General features: G+C 40.6%; 1 long non-coding RNA gene across 1 annotated transcript; it reads left to right on the top strand.

Moving 5' to 3' along the window:
* Positions 1–2023: 2023 nt before the first annotated feature.
* On the top strand, positions 2024–7695 carry LOC128113236 (uncharacterized). The gene is made up of 3 exons (XR_008219388.1): positions 2024–2147; positions 4707–4912; positions 6814–7695. It is a non-coding gene; the product is annotated as an uncharacterized LOC128113236 (long non-coding RNA).
* The last annotated feature ends 215 nt before the right edge of the window (positions 7696–7910 follow it).

Below are 7910 nucleotides of genomic sequence, written 5' to 3'. Positions count from 1 at the left end.
TAATGTGAGATGAAAAAAAGTCACTATTCCTATGCCACTATTACCTTGGGGTTTTCTATATTCCGTTGCTAATCCTGATGTGCATCATGTAACCACTAGCAACCAGTGGTCACTAGTGATATGGTTACAGAAGGGAACTCTTACCATTTGCATTAGGAAAACAGATGGAAATTTTGACAAGAGAAGGTGGTGAGTAGGGGCAGCTATGGAATTTAATGCTGTTTTTCTGTAAATCTTTGCTTGCATTGAGGCAAATACATGTTAAATTAGTGATTGTTACTATAAAACATCCAACAGTACAAGGAGGACTCTCAGTTAAGGTTATAGATTTTGCACATGTGTAGACAGCTGCATGTTTCACAGTCAAGGAAACATGCAAATGTCTGAGTCACATTTAGTTATTCATTTGTTTATTCATGAATGTATTCATTAGGACATTTGCATGTACCCATTTCATAGTATGGGCTTTCAAAGTTGCAAAGTAGAAAAAACAAGTCCTTTATTTTAAGAGCTAATAACATAAAGAAAAGACATATACATATATATATATATATATACATATATATATAAAACTATTAATTTTTTTTCAAAGCACAGAATTACAAATACAAGACCTGCAGCCTTCCATGAGCCTTGGTTGGCACGCACACACACACACACACACACACACACACACACACACACACACACACACACACACACACACACGGCGGGACAAGCAGGATCTCCTGGCAACTCCAAGGTCAGGAGGAAGCCAGGTTCCTCCTGGTGCATTACTCTGCCACGCTGGATCAGAGTCCACCATGACCGTTGGAGCTTTAGCTATCACATCCGCATTCCAAACAGTAGGAAGAAGGAAGAAGAGAAGGGCCCCTCGCTTTTAAGGATGCTTCCTGGAAATCCCACACAATGCTTCTATTTATATCGACACTAGCAGTCAGGATCATTGTAAAATACAGGTTATCTGTTGGGATTTTAGCTAGTGACAAAGTTGGCAATCAAATAAACACACACACACACACACACACACACACACACACACACACACACACACACACACAAAAAAAAAAAAATCTAGACTTTACTTCTAATTGGAAGTGGGTCTGGGTAGTGATGCAGGCACCCTGCACTCCCTGTCACAGTCTCTAGTCTGACTCCATAGAAAATACAGAAATCTTCAAAAGAATAACTTAGGAATGACCTATAGGTAGCTGAGTGATGGACTGGAGATCATCGTTTAACTGGTGAGGCAGAAAATAAAGCTAAGAACAAATAAACAGTAGACGTCTGGCCTTACGAACTGAAGGTTGAGAACAGTAGATTCACGCTACTGAGCCAAGATAGTGTTTTGTGGTCCTTCTGCCATGGCTGCCCATTCTATAGTCAGGCCTATTGGTGAAATTATTGGAATGGCTACCCACTACAAGGCCAACTGTGAAGCCCAAGTCACGATGCACCCCACAGGGACAGGGACACACCAGGGGGTGCTGCCATTGCTCTTCAGAGGTCTGTTTTGTGGTTTTAGAGTTTAGGAGTTTTTCAAAAAGGCTGACTGCAGCAAATACCTACTCAGTTTTTTTATTCTGGTTTGCTGGTATTTGATTGCAATGATTTTAATAATAGGATTCACTTTCTTTAAAGAGAATGTATGGAGGAAATCATTTAACTGGAAAAAATTAAATGGGGTGAAATTTATAATCTCACTGATACGCTATTTTGACCCTAAATAATTACCCAAACGTTTTGATCCACAATTAAGTCACTTGGCATTCTTGTGTTTATGAAAATTAGTAAAGTATAAGTTAATCTGTGTGGAAAACCAACCACCTTTCACTTTTGAAATTAAAGGCCTTTGGAGATAAAAATTCAATTGAAACCATTTTATGGTCATTTGTTAATTTCATGAAATTATGAGCAAAAATTATAATTTATAAATACACACAAATTTTAAACATCTGAAAAAGATATTCAATACTTCTGTGTTTTCTAACAATTGAAAATTTTCTCCTTTTGTCTTCCTTATTGTGATCATCTTCATACTATGTGCTGGCATTGTCTAATGATGTCTGCCCGACCTCACTCTGAGACTCTACCTACAAGCCATCAACAGCATTCAGAAAGATCTCCAGTGTTTGCCAGAAGAAAAGGTTAGTACCAATTCAACTGAGTTTTCCTCTGCACACCAAAAGAATACTGATAACCTGTTGATCTACATCATAAGCCTATATATAAAACCAACTTAACACCTAAAAGATGTCTCACGTCTGAAAGCATCATTCAAGAACTCAATAAATCATTACTGAGCATATTAAGCATCAATCATTATGGTAAATTCCATGGGGAATTCAAGAATAAATTAGGCAGCAGTATACACTTTGAAGTCAACCTTCCTTAGAATTGAGCCTTGGGTCTGCCTATTGGCACATATATATGATAGGTCTCACTCATTATGTAGCCCCTGCTGTATGTCAGGTTGCTCCTAACTCACCATGTAACCTAAGTTAGCCTCCAGCTTTTGATCCTCCTGCATCCATCCCTCAGAGTGCTGTAATACACATGTGCTAGCATAGCCAGCATTATTATTGTTCTACAAGAGAGCAACCCTGTTTCCTCATTTGTCTCTCCCTCATCAAGGTCGTGAACATAGGGGAGATGACTTGGTGGTGATACTTGCCGCACTAGTGGGAAGGTTTGCACGTGCATCTTCAGGATCCACGTCTACAAAAATCCTGAAGTAGGCTGAGGAGATGACTCAAGAGTTGCCAAGCAAGCTGGAGCAGCAGAGCTTGGATTCTCAAAAACCCAAGTAAATTTGGGGAAGGAACGGGCCTCACCTATATAATTCTAGCCACGGGAGGCTGAGGCAAGGGATCTCCAGAGCAAGCTGGCTAGCAAGACCAGCCTTATTAGTGAGCTGCAGGCTTGAATGAAAGGTCCTCCCCCAGTGAATAAGTAGGGAGAGTGATTAAAGATGATTCATAATATAACCTTTGGCTTCCATATGTAACACATGCATGTATGTGCATCAACAGACATGCAAAGAAATGTATGCACACATTCACACACACATACCACAAACACACACCCCTCACACTGAAATCTAAAAGTAATCTTATTGGTTCCACTTGTCTCTCAGATGGGTCTCGATAATACAATATATATTCAAAGTTACTGGAACTGTCAGTTCTAAGGTAACCAGGGAGCACAGAGTCAGTGGAGAGTGATCTATGTTTTTATCTCTCTCTCTCTGGTTCCTTTAATTACCTCCATATCAAAATTCCTTTCTAACAGACACCGTGGACTCTGCTGTCACCTCCCTGGTCATCTATGGCTGAACTTCTCTTTTGTGTTAGTCATTATACACATGTCTGTAGTCTGTCCCTGGCTCCTAGTTTTCATCCAAGTTTGTATCTTTACTGAATGCCTAAACAACCCTTCTTAAAAATGCCTCAAAGAATTTTTGCCTCTAAACTTGACTTATCTTTCTAACCCCAGTAGGACATTTTAATGCCTTCCTTAGATATTGATCATCACTATAAACTCAAGTTCAAATCCAAATTGAATTTGCAGTGAATACAAGTCTTTGGTCTTCTCGTTTTTCTTGGCATTACCCTTGCCTAGGTCACACACACACACACACACACACACACACACACACACACACACACACACACACAAAAAAAAAAAAAAAAAAAAAAAAAACCCACCAGAAAAACCCCAACACAAGATTATAGACTGCATCTGTCTTATCCACCTTTTCTCCCACTAAAGCCAATGCAAGCAGCTGCAAATGACGCGTAGCTCTTCAGTGTATCCCACAACCTTTCCAAAAGCTATGTATCTAGCTCAAGTCCGGATATGTCCTTACTTGCATTACTACTTAACTAAGATTATCTCGCTGCTTCTTCTCTCTGCCTTTCTAAGCCCTCTTTTGATTTTTACCACATTGCTGTCCTAAATGCAGTCATGTGAAACAGTCTTTGCTTCTTCAGGACTCCTCGCTTCCTTAGACTGAACCTATGCTTTGTTAATACTCTACCATGAGTATTAATGTGGAAACCATCTGTATCCTTGTCACTTTCACACACACACACACACACACACACACACACACATAACACACACACACACACACACACACACACACACACACACACACCACGAGCTCATTAACCTTAGATATTGTGTCACAATGATATCCACTTATATTAGGGGCAGTGCCTGAACATAACAGGCACATCATGGCTGTTTCTTAAATTAATTTCCTATTGATTAATAACATATTTCTGCTCAAATGTCCTCAGTGATCCTGTGTGTCTTATGAAGTAAGATGAACTCTTCAGCTTAACTTGAAGTCATTCTCCACTCAACCCCTTTCTGCCTTCCTATCTCTCCTGTCCAGGAAAACAAACACCTGTGTCCTGCCCATCCACTGCTTTTTATAGCTTTCCCCACAAAATTCTCCTATTTGGAATATCATTTCGTCCTTTCTTTCCATAATTAAATCCTATATAACTAAAGCTCTCCTTTGCATTTAAGTTTTTTTCTGATTTTTCTCTCCTTCAAAATCTGTTCTTTCATTGTTACAACTTACTCTTCCACTCTGGCAGTGGAAAAACTTCCTGTATATGGTGGTTACTTTGTGCTTATCTCATCCAGGTGACTGTGAGCTTATTCACCTCTTACCCCTATTGTTCTGAACCCAGACTATTGAGTGCGGTTACCTCATACCCCGATATTCTGACTGAATAGAGATGTCAGCATGGACCGAAGTTTTAGTGCAGCATTTGAAAGACTGAAATCCATGTGTGCATGAGCACACAGCAAAGGAGTAATAGATGGAAAAATGCCGTCAAAAAGAAGGACAAGGAAGAACAGGAAATTGGAAAGGAATCTTCAAGGGAATTGAATGGTGAGTATGTAGATAATATTAATGAGCTCAATATAGCAAGGTAAGGCATGGTATGGACAAGTGGACTTTCTCTCTTGATGCCCTAGAGGATGATGAGCAGAGTCTGAAGGGCACAGAGCAGAAGGGGCTTTTGGAAGGAAGGAATGCCAAGGCTTTGGCCAGGGACCACACACCTCAGAAAACAGAAGCTTGTGTGGTGGTAGGTCTCAATGCTTTGACAGAACAATGAGGAGTGAGAAACATATTGAGCCTTTGACACAAGGGACAGAAGGTCAACTCTACAGTAAAAATGAAGCAACATTAACCCATCTTGAAAAATTAAAGCATATAATGAGGCAGGAAAACTAGGTAATAAAAAAATAGTCAGAGTCGGATCTTACAAGGGAGGGGAGGGAAGGGTGAGTGCTGCACCAGAGCAAATGAAAACACGAAGGGAGCATTAGCTAGCCCTGAGAACAATAGGGGCTGGAAGTTAGGACTACATGAGTGAAAAGTTGAAAAGTTGGTCATTACACCTATGGCTGTAATAATACTCACTCCCCTGGACAAAAGGAAATGCAAGTAGGCACACGCAACCCAGCACAGCACACACAACATAGCACACAAAGCACAGCACACACAACACACACAACATAGCACACACAGCACACACTGCACACACACCACACAGGCCACACACACCACACAGGGCACACAGCACACAGGGCACACACACCACACAGAGCACAGAGCACACGCACCATGCACTGCACACAGCACATACACCATGAACACCATATACACCACACACAACATTGTGAACAGGAAAGGGAACCTGTTCCAGGGCTTCTGCCAGGGTTGTGACACAGCCTTACCAGTTTTCCCCACTCACAGGCCACGTATCTCCCACTGCTTCTAATTGCCTTTAGAATTTGTCTATTTAAATAACTGAAGGGCTCTTTCAAGTTCCAAAAACATTCCTGTCTACCCTCATTGTTTCTATCAGCGTTCCTCTCTTTCTGTCCATACAGCTTCAAAGAGCTCTGACTTGCACTGTCCTTAGCTGAAAACAAAATTATTTCTCTTCTAAAAATATCCATGGTCTAATACCTAAAACCAAGAATGGCAGCTTTTGTGATAAAATAAGACTCCTGGTACATGCAATTAAGGAAATTGGGATGGGAGATTTTTCACTAAATTATTCAGATAGGTCATAAATGTGATCAGTCCTATCTTCTATAACAGTTGGTTAAATCTGGAGGTCCCCTGAAGTCTTGTGGTTCCTTACTGATGTGGCTTTGGTAAAGTGATCATCAGGAGCCCTCGACTTCATGGCAATTTGATGACTTCATTGAAAGATGGTGGGAACTAGGAGATGGGGCCCAGTTGGAGGAAGCAGATCACTCTGAGAATACCATCTCTTTCCCAGCCCTTTCCTGTTTATTTCTTTACTTTCTTCTCTTTCTTTCATTCTTTCATTCATTCTTTCTTTCTTTCTTTCTTTCTTTCTTTCTTTCTTTCTTTCTTTCTTTCTTTTTTTTCAAGACAGGGTTTCTCTGTGTAGCTTTGCGCCTTTCCTGGAACTCACTCTATAGCCCAGGCTGGCCTGGAACTCACAGAGATCTGCCTGCCTCTGCCCCCCGAGTGCTGAGATTAAAGATGTGTGCCACCACTGCTCGGCCTCCTGTTTATTTCTTCCTGCTGTCTGGACACTTGGAGATAGCAAACTTCAGTCTGCTAAATGTTCTCAGTGCCATGGTGTTCTGAACACCTCATCACAGAATGCTATCAGTGGAATCAGCCTACCCAGGACTGAAACCTCTGAATGCTTGCACCAAAGTAAATCAATCTCTCTCTCTCTCTCTCTCTCTCTCTCTCTCTCTCTCTCTCTCTCTCTCTCTCTCTCTCTCTCCTGTCCTCAGGGATTTGTAGCAGTGAGGAAATGTCTAATGCAGGACATGGAGGGATAGTTCACATATGCAGAGAAGACAATATGAGAACAACAGAGAGCTGGAGATGCTGGACTTCAAGTCTGAAGGGCTGTGACTACAGTCAAAGAATACTAGCAGCTAGCAGATGCTGGAAGATGTGAGGATGGGGTCGTCCCCCAGAGCACTGGGGAGAAGTGTGGTCCTTCTAACATCTGTACTTCAACCAGGAATATTGACTTCAGACTCTAACCTTTAAACTGGGGCAGAAGACATTTGCATTACTGCACAACATTGTTTATAGTCCCTTGCCTCAGTAGCTACCACGAACAGGCTTACTATGCTATGCCTGGCCTCGGTTCCCATAACTATGTGTGGGGTGTATCTCCCAGGAAACCAAGAAAAGCAGGGGTGACATTAACTTACCAGGATGATACCCCTTTGCTAGCCTGGAACTTGGAAAGACATTTAAGCCTTTAGTGTCTCATTTGCTGCATTAGTAAAGAGAAGAATTTAGATAATATTTGAGGAGCTGAGGAAAAAAAAAAACAGATGTGCATATCCGTGCATGTAGCACACACACACACACACACACACACACACACACATACACACACACACAGTCCTTTAAACAACTGACCAAAAATACAAAATAAATGACTATGATTGCAAAAAGAAGGATACGCCCTACCTTTTTCTACTCTTTTTATCTTCTTAACCTGAATTTCACAGAAAAATGGTTGTTGATATTCCCTGAAAATTTTCTGTAAGTAGAAGGAAAATTCATACTTTACAGGTAATTTAAAAATGACTGACAAATAAAACAAGTCATGGGATTTCCCACCTTAAACCAGATAGTAGAAGCTTGTGTTTCTTACAGGGCTTGTTACATGCTTTATCACTTCATAATATCTTATAAAATTTGCTGGGCATTTAACAAAGAATAGGGAATATCTCAGTAGATATATAATGTGGATGCTTTATACATACATACATATATATATATATATATATATATATATATATGATAATAATTTTTCTTCTGATTTAAAGGTATCAAAATGAAACACTTTCACCGGCTTCTAAGTGCT

Source organism: Peromyscus californicus, unplaced genomic scaffold, assembly GCF_007827085.1.
Source record: "Peromyscus californicus insignis strain IS unplaced genomic scaffold, ASM782708v3 Scaffold_18__1_contigs__length_77618521, whole genome shotgun sequence".
NCBI classification, from domain to species: Eukaryota; Metazoa; Chordata; class Mammalia; order Rodentia; family Cricetidae; genus Peromyscus; species Peromyscus californicus.
Note: the sequence above shows the minus strand (reverse complement) of the source record. Positions and strands in the feature narration are given on the sequence as shown.